This window comes from Aegilops tauschii, chromosome 7 (assembly GCF_002575655.3).
Source record: "Aegilops tauschii subsp. strangulata cultivar AL8/78 chromosome 7, Aet v6.0, whole genome shotgun sequence".
In the NCBI taxonomy this organism is placed as follows: domain Eukaryota; kingdom Viridiplantae; phylum Streptophyta; class Magnoliopsida; order Poales; family Poaceae; genus Aegilops; species Aegilops tauschii.
The window spans coordinates 67,346,528-67,355,977 of NC_053041.3; the positions used below are offsets into that span (position 1 = coordinate 67,346,528).

At 50.9% G+C, this 9,450-nt stretch overlaps 1 long non-coding RNA gene across 1 annotated transcript; it reads left to right on the plus strand.

Moving 5' to 3' along the window:
• The first annotated feature begins 5,313 nt into the window (after positions 1–5,313).
• Positions 5,314–7,621, plus strand: LOC120968910 (uncharacterized). Its single transcript, XR_005763210.3, has 3 exons — positions 5,314–5,444; positions 6,106–7,150; positions 7,228–7,621. It is a non-coding gene; the product is annotated as an uncharacterized lncRNA (long non-coding RNA).
• Positions 7,622–9,450: the final 1,829 nt, after the last annotated feature.

Sequence of the window (9,450 nt, forward strand, 5' to 3'; positions counted from 1 at the left end):
AAACATTTTTATATTAATTTACGGAGGCAGTACTAATCTAACCTTCGAGCACCGCGTGCGTTAATAGTGACGCCTTCTTTTTGGGTTAAGTATTGAGCTGGAGGCCTCCCACTGGTGGAGGAGGAGGAGGAGGGCCAGATCGATTGGGTAGAGCGGAAGCTTGCTCTTTCCTTTCTTCCTCTCGCATGCATGTGCCACGTCGAGGGCTTGTTCGTCACACGATTTGCCCTTTGTCTGTGTATGAGACAAAGACGCACACATGCATGCACCTTCCTGTTGCCTATGGTTTAAGCAATTGGTCGGCATTGGGTGGAAAGGTTTGGCATTTTTATCTTCCTACTCATACTCAACATTTCATTGCATATTCCCAACATCACTGTGTTCTGTTTTGTAGTTGTACGGTTACAAATTATTCGCGAATGAGTTTGGATTTGTCACCGAATTCAAAACTCCCCGTCCATGCAGAATATGCCTGTGAGCCGTTGTGCTGCTGGCAGCCGCATGCTATAGTGGTTACACGGTTGCGCCTCCCTTTCGCCGTGCGGTTTATGAACGAAACCTCAAAAGCAGCCGCAGATTCCCAATTCTCCATTGGTGAAAACATATTCTGTGAGAAGTGATTCCAGGTCAGATCGCCGATGGATAGATGCTTGCTTAATCATGTGTGGGGGATCATCAGTGGGCTTCAGACGAGATGCCATCCCCGCAAAGTGATTAGCAACTAGATCAGCCTCTTCTGACGTATGATCTGGTAATATCAAGATAAGATCGGGCCAGAGTAAACAAATGCGGCTTCTACGTCACTTGCTCGCAAATTGTCTTCGATGACAGTGGAGAACAGCTTACACTGACGAGGATCTGACTTATATATATTAGCATATAGAAATGGCTAAACATGTAGTGTTTGGCCACTTAGTGGAAAATGACATTCTTCCATTGAGAATACCAAAGTGTCTTGGTAAAATAATATCATTTGAAACCCATGCATGCATATAGAAATGGCCGTAACAAGGACGTGCGCGCGCGGGCTCGACTCTACATCTGACTTCATGGTGGCATGCATTCAGCGAACACGTAAACCACAACCTGTGATTACGCTAATCAATCAACCAATGCAAGTGCACTCTGTTACTTTACTGTTTATGACAGATACTGTCCATTCATCCGTCCTCCCTCCGTTACAGCGTGGCCGTTCGTCGCCAGACCTACAACATGGTTCCGTTTTATTCCGTTTTCATCTACAGAAGTAGCTCCTTGATTCCACTAATTCCACCTGGACAGCTGCTGATCGGCTCTGGCTCAGCCACGTACGCACGGCATGCAGCGGATCCGATCACCTCATCCACGCCGACAACGACGGTGGCTAGGGCTCGGCCGGGGACAGACGTGGCGCGCGAACGCCACCTCCACGTGATCTGACCCGAGCCGATAAGACGGCGACCGGCCGGCCTCCCGCCCCCCTACGTACGTCGCTCTCCCTCGCTCCGTGTGGCTAGCTGCCGGTCCTGCTCCAACGTTGAAAACCTAGCGATCTTTTCCATGGCGCCAACGCTGTCCACCGCGACGACGATCCACCCCCATGTCGCTGTGCTTCGGCTCGCATAAAGAAGCTGCGTTACACCATGGACCGGCGTCGCCGTCGCGCCAAAGGAAGGAGGACATGGCCGCGGGCGGGACCGATGGATGTGAGCAGGTGATCGCCCATCATCGATCCCTACTCGCGGAGAGCGACGGCGTGCGCAGCTGGCTTGGAGAAAAGAAAGCGGGAGAGGAATCGCGGAGAGCGACGGCGTGCGCAGCTGGCTTGGAGCGGGAGGGTTCGCGCGAGTCGCTTGCGCCTTACGAGTGCTGCTTTCGACCTTTGCATTCGCCGGAGGTCGGCAAACGAAAAGGGCCAGCTAGGGGCCAAGCTAGCCGATGCAAGATACCAAGGTGTAGCTAGCTAGACAGGAGTAGCAATTCAAACAGGAGTGCCGCCCTGCTACTTGGATCTGCAACTCGACCACACTTGTACTATCGGACAAGACAAACGCATCGTACTTTCATTGAACGCGCTTGCTTCTTTCTTTGTTGGCAATCTCACGACGAGTCATATTCTGGTTATACGTACGGTTGCGCCTCCGTTTCGTCGTGCGCTTTATCCGTTTATGTTTATGAACCAAAGCTCAAAAGCAGCCGCAGATTCCCAATTCTCCCTGCCATTCCATTCCATCAGTCGGAAGTATTCTGCAAGTGCCTGCCTGCCTGCTGAGAAGTGATTCCGAGGTCAGATCGCCCGATGGATGGATGCTTGCTGGGATCATCAGTGGGCTTCAGAGGACGCGGTTCCTGCGAGCAAAAGCGCAAAGCGCGCGCAGAGGATGGGATACGACGAGGCGGCCGGCGGTCGATCCATCGGCCGGAGGACTTTGTTTGTGGCCGGCGCCGCGTGCGGATTGTACGGAGACGGGCAAAGAAGTCGCATGTGCATGTGCAGCTGTGCATGCACGCACCTTGCTCGGAAAGGAGAAAGGGTAAAGCCTTTGATTGCTTGCTTGCTATAGGTGCTGCTAGTAGCTAGCTCTGCTGGCTTCCAAATTATTTTGGACCGCTCATACTTCATTTTGTTTCAAGGGCAAATTTTTCCTAGCTTGATTTTTTTATTTGGTGTTGTAGCTTGCCTTTTAATTAGAACGATTGACGTCATCCATGCATGAAGATAATAAAGATACTCAATCGCTACTAAGGAACTAGATTAGCCTCTGCTGCGTAAATTTAGATTGATATCCGGATAAGATCGGAGCAGAAAAAACAAATGTGTATTCTACGTCACTCCATCGGTAACTAGGAGATGACAGTGGATCACAGGTTTACACTGACGAGGATCTGACTTCTACTAGCATATAGAGAGATCATTAAAAATCAGAATATGATACTCCACATAAAGGTTTTCTGAAAAAAATACAAGTACTAATACTTTTAGAAACCCCATGTGCCGCCCTGCGCATACATCTGTTTAGCCAAACAACGTGCGGGTGCAGTGCAGGCTTGACTCGTTTGTTACTCCCTCCGTTCCAAAACAGTTTAAATTTAAACTAAAAATACAAGCTTGCGCGTAAGTCTGTGTAGCCAAACAACGTGCGTGTGCAGTGCAGGCTCGACTCGTTTGTTACTCCCTCCGTTCCAAAATACTTCATTAAATAACCAAGAACATAGCTTGTTTGAATAAGACGTGTATCCTCAACATTTTTATTAGTGTAGATCTTCTTTCCAGTAAATCATAAATCTATGAAGAGAGAGCCGCTTTCCTTCTCATCGTGAGTCCTATCTTGCATGTTAAGAAAAGCTCCTCTGCCTCCCGTCGGCCGCGCCGCTGGTTCGCCGCGTCTCCGGTGGCCTTAGAGCCATGGGGTGCGGTGGATCCCGGCCCTTGACAGCGAGAGGGCTTGATTTTTCAATGTTTTTTTGAGCTTTGTTTGGGTTTGTCTCCTGTTCACGAAGACGAGACGGCGGCGGCTCCCTGAAAATGGAATAAGGTTCTCGCTGCCTAGCTCTCGGCCTGATGGTGTGTCTAGCATCATCGGTGGGCGTGTGGAGGTGTGTCCTCGACGGATCTGTACTTGGTGGATTTGCTCGGATCTAGTCGTCGTTCATCTATGTTGGTGTGTTTTCAGGTTGGATCCTTCTGATCTATACTACTCTTCGTTTGCGGCGGTTGCTAATCTGCTGTGCTAGTCCTATGGGGCCTTAGCAGGACGACTTCCCGACTGTCTATACAATAAGTTTTGCCCGGCTCCAGCGAGGAAGGGATGATGATGTCGGCGCGCGTTCGGCTTGCTTCAGTGCTTGTAGTCGTCGCTAAGTGGTCTACGTATCTGAATTTAATTTTTATGATTTCTGGTGTTCGTTGTACTGCCAAGATTGAAGATGAATAGAACGGAAGTTTTCTCGTAAAAAATAAAATAAATAAATAAATAAATAACCAAGAACACAGACAACGCGCATGCATATGTGTTGGTCAGGTTCACGTGTGGTACAACTATCGACGACATGTCATTGATATGTTCATTTGCCAGGTGAGCTCTGCGTGGATGTGGGTTCGTTTCGTTGGCTCGCTCTCGACCGTCAGTTCATCGTTTGGTTCCTCTGGGCCGGGGGCAAGAATTAATGAGACGACGATACTGCCCGATCGCCAGACGTACAGCATGTACTACATGCATGCATGCACGGTGGAGTGCGCGTCGCCGTACCTACGCAGTACGTGCTGATATCCTTGTGTCCACTGGCGATGGATCGACACACACAGGCGCAGCCCCGCGCCAGCTGTGGTCCGTGGGAATTTCCACGCCACGGAAACGGTGCTGTTTTTACCTCGCTTTCGTCTACACAAGTGCTAGCTAGATTCCATGAATTCCGCCCGGGCAGCTGCTGATGGGCTCAGCCACGGCATGCAGAGGAACGGATCACCTCATCCACGCCGACAACGACCGTAGCGCGTAGCTAGGACTTGGCCGGCGACGGACGTGGCGCGCGAGCCCCACCTCCACGTGATAGCTCCGTCCTCATCCGCGCCGATAAGACGGCGACCGGCCGGCCTCCCGGCCCCTGTCCGTACGTACGTCGCTCTCTCGCGCTCCGTGTGGCTAGCTGCCGGTCCGGCTCCAACTTCGAAACCCGGTGAAGCGATCTTTTCCACGGCGCCAACGCCATCCACTTGCGTACGTTCCCACGTCGATCGACCGCCGCTCGCGTCGCCGTCGCAGCTGGGACGAGGCCGCACGCCGGATCGACGCGAGCAGCACCGGTGATCGCCCCCTCGCTCGCTGGCCCAGCGCAGCGCTCGTAGGGGCTCCAATCACGAGCGCTTTGTTCCGGCCAGGGAATCGCGGGGAGAGCGACGTCGTGTCCAGCATTGCGGCTGGCCGGGAGGGTTCGCGCGCGTTCGAGTGGTCGCTTGCACGCGCCGCCCGCATGCGCGGGTGCGTGCAGCTTTCAGCCTTTTGCTTTCACCCAAGGTCGGCAAAGCGAAGGGCCGGCCGGCTAGGGGTAGGGCCCAAGCTAAGCCAAAACCCAAGGTGTCGTAGATACTAGCTAGTAGGAGTATCGATTCAAACAGGAGCACATACATACCACTTCGATCTGCAACTCGATCACACGTCTACGACCGGACACGTATGCGTTCATCTCTGTGGAATAAACCATGTCGATTGGAGAAACAGGGTACCTGTCCGCCTTATCCGGCCGGAGCCGGAGCCTCCATGGACAGGGACGTCCATCCATGTGATCCATCCGTCCACCTACCTAGCCTGCCTATATATCCACCCATGCGAAGACAGTATGGAGGGTCCCGGCGCCGACCAAGAAGTGGAGATGGACTTTTGGGTTTCGTCGCTGGCTTTGGGTGTGGCATGCACTATCTATCTAGCTGCCTTGACTAGCAGCAGCAGCAGCAGCTACGTACGAGCGTAAGTCCCAATCTTGGTTGCCACCTTCTCTTTCTTTTTTTCTTTTTTTGTTGTTGAGAATCCCGGTTGCCAGCTGTTCCTGCGTGCACATATTGTTTTGGATCGGAGGCCAGAAAGTGGATAGGATCGACCCCGAACAGTGCCACACCATGGGCTTGTCCGGGAGAGCTATCTAGTGGAACATGCATGGTGGTGTTGGTGGGTGCCCGGCCCTCCCTCCATGCCGAGTGGATGGATGGATGTGGATCGGTCGGAGGTGCGGCGTCAGGTCTCGGCGTCGCCGCACAGTTCCGGGTGTCTTTTTCTCTGCTGGTGCGGGCAGTTGGGTGTGAGCTGGACGGAGCTGGGGCAGGAGTGCGTGCTTGGCAGGACGAGGAGGAGGATGAGCGGAGCAGCTTCCAGCGGCCGAACCAAGGGCCACGTAGAGGCCTACTAGTAGTACTCTTTTCTTTCTCGTCTTCGCTGGAACCTGGAAGGACTAGCTAGCACGTGTTTGTCATATGCCCTTGCCGGACGTGGCGCCGCAATCCACCATGTGGCGCGGGACGTGAAGCTCGGCCCGTATACAAGGCATTCCGCAAGCAAACTGTAAACTCATTTTACAGGTCCGCAACATAAGAATTCTGTTAGAGATGCTCTAACTTTCTTGTTTCTTGTGCAGACATCATCAACGATCAAGGAAGCTTCTGCACGGTCCAAGCAAGCAGCCCTTCATGAGAAGAGACCCCCACAATATGCCAATATCTGTTAGCCCAAACTAAGGAGTGGTTCCGAAAATCACAAACAGGACAAGAAGGACGGATATAAAGACGGGTTGTGCTGCGGAACAAGATCGGTATCGGAACATAGGTGGAAGATCTTATGATCCTTTCGTCAAAGCGAAATCCCAACGATTCTTTCTCTTCTTTGGGTGCATGCCATGCCATGCCACTGGACTGGTGGGAAAGGCAGCCAGCCAGCCCATAGCCCTGCGTACTCTTGTACTAATCTGATCTTTGAGCACCGCGTGCGCTAATAGTAAGGGCATGTACGACGGGGGCGCTTACAATCGGCGACAGGGTTCGATTCCCGTCCGATTTGGTTCCGAAAATCGGCAACCGCTCAACTAACTCAGCTGGTCGTTGTACTAAAAACCAGCTCTACTCAACTAACTTAGATGATTTCGTTTTGCAGCTGGACAAATAATTCTTTTCTTTCCTCTTCACGCACAACAATAATCTAGAATAAACTATAGAGCTTGTCAATCTATTACAAATCTACATGAAACCTGAATACTTACAATAAAAATTGAATTGATACAAAATAAATGTGTAAAAATGAAATGCTTGTGGTTGCCAAGCTGGCCCAACAGGGACAAAGATCCCAATCTTAAAACCTGAAAGCACGGTGAGATAAAGTTAGAAAAATATATGCCAAGTTACTTCAACCGTTCTTTCAGTCATACACGGTTAAATCGGCCTAACTAAATCATGCATGCAGTGCTGACTAAATCATGCATGCAGTAAAGCTATCTCGTTATATATAGTCCTAGTTGCAGGTTCCAGTTCCACGCCCATCCCAAAAATTTCTGCTCATACACAAGCACAATCCTACTCAAATCTGGTACAAGTATTTGTTCATACACATCACATCTTTCAATGGATATCGGCCATGCCAACATCGGAGACATACACTTACAATGGACCGAAGAGGATAATCTATGCCTGGTAAGTCATTTGTTTAATTATTAGTAGTTACTATATCATGAAAAGCTTGGCCTAACAACATTTTCTGAATTGAGTAGGTAAATGCTTGGTTAAATGTTCCCATTGATTTTGTTATTGGCAATGAAAACACTGCACGGGATTTTTGGAATCAAGTCGCTGAAGAATATAACTCAAATACCGCCGATAATCGAAGAAGACAACCTATCCAAATCAAACGCCGTTGGAGTAAGATGAGCTCAGAAATTCTGCTATTCGATGGCATGTGGCGCAGGGTTGACGATGCATTCACAGCTACTGGACAATATAACCAGGACTTGGTTTCCAAATCTCTAGAGATGTATAGGTTAGAACAAAATCAATCATTCAAATTTCTCAACATGTGGATGTTCATACGGAACTATCCCCAGTGGAATGCAATGTACTGTCGAGTCAAAAAGCCATGATTTAGATAATAAATTGTTGTTCTCATTCCAAGTTGTACTCCCCAAATTTGTTTTTTTTTTTTGCGAGTTTTTTTTGGCGATTCCCCAAATTTCTTTTTAGGACTATGTAAATCAAAGATCAGTCAGTTTGGAATATGCCAAAAGTTTAGATCACCAAATATTGTTCTCATATGATAATTAAAATTTCCTTCATGCAAGTATTGTTCTATCCAGAAAGAACATGGCGCCTACAGATCCCCATATATAGTTTCATGTGTGCATCTCAGCACCAACCAAATCAATAATTCAGGGATTAGTACAGCAAGGGGTACGGAGATTACCTCGACGCCGTACGTGATGGCGCTGCCGGGTGAGGTTGGTCGTCCTGTACGCCTCGTGCTCGAGTGCCGCTCCCTCCTCCCACCTTCCAGTCCGCCAGCCTCACCGCGAGCTCCCCCGGCCTCGTCTGAGTCGTCTCCATGCCGGAAGGCGCGGCTGCTGCCTGCTCTGCTCTACTGCTTCCTCCCCCCTCCTGACCATCAGCCTCGACGCGAGCTCGTCCGGCCTCGTCCCCATGCCCATGCGGCGCGGCTGCTTCCTCCTCCGTGCACACGGCGCCCTCTTCCTATCCGTCAGCCTCGCCGCCATCCCATCCGGCCTCGTCTCCATGGAGGAAGAGGCGGGCTGCTGCCTCCTCCGGCCGCGCGCCGCCGTTCGCCGTGGCTGCCATCTAAGGGTGGGGGAGGTCGGCCTGCAGGTCTTGTCCCACTCGCTGGATCTGACGAGAGATGGTCTTGTGCAGAAGGGTGTGGAGAGTTCGAGAGGAGAGAGCTAGCTGAATGAGGACTGAGCTGAGTGGGTAGCAGGCTGGCAGAGCTGGTTCGTTGTTCGGTCAGACGGTGGCGTCGACGCTTCGGTTTGTGCGTTGGAGGGACGGGCGCTTCACACGTTCGTCCAGAAGAAAAGAAAATCAGATAAGCGCTCGTGCGTTGCAAGCCCAGTCGCTTACACCGGTGCTTTCCCCTAAATTAATTTTCTTTTTAACGCAAGCGCCCAAATAAGCGCCCGTGCATTGGAGATGCCCTAAGGCCTTCTTTTTGGGTTAAGTACTGAACTGGAGGCCTCTCACTGGTGGCCAGATCGATTGGGTAGAGCGGAAGCTTTCTCTTTCCTTTCTTCCTCTCGCATGCATGTGCCACGTCGAGGGCTTGTTCGTTACATGATTTGCCCTTTTTTTGTGTGTGTGACAAAGACACACACATGCATGCACCTTCCCGTTGCCTATGGTTTAAGCAATTGGTCGGCATTGGGCGGAAAGGTTTTGCATTTTTATCTTTACATACTCACTATTTCATTGCACAATTCCAAAGTCACCATGTTCTGTTATGTAGTTGTACCGTTACAAATTATTCGCGGAGGAGTTTGAATTTGTCACCGAATTCGAAACTTCCCGCACATGTAGGATATATGCACGTGAGTCATTGTGCTGCTGGCAGCCGCACACTCTAGTGGTTGCACGGTTGCGCCTCCCTTTCTTCGTGCGGTTTATGCGAAACCTCAAAAGCAGCCGCAGATTCCCAATTCTCCATGGGTGGAAACATATTCTGTGAGTGCAAGTGCCCGGTGAGAAGTGATTCCGAGGTCAGATCGCCGATGGATGGATGGATGGATGCTTGCTCGATCGTGTGTGCGGGATCATCAGTGTGTTTCAGACGAGATGCCATCCCCGCAAAAGCAAAAGCGCAAAGCGCAGAGGATGAGATACGAGGCGGTCGGCGATCGGTCGGCCGTTCGGAGGATTTTGTCGTCGTCGCCGCGTGCGGATTGGCTATGTACGGAGACGGGCGGCAAAGTCAAGCATGTGGAAACTTGTGTATG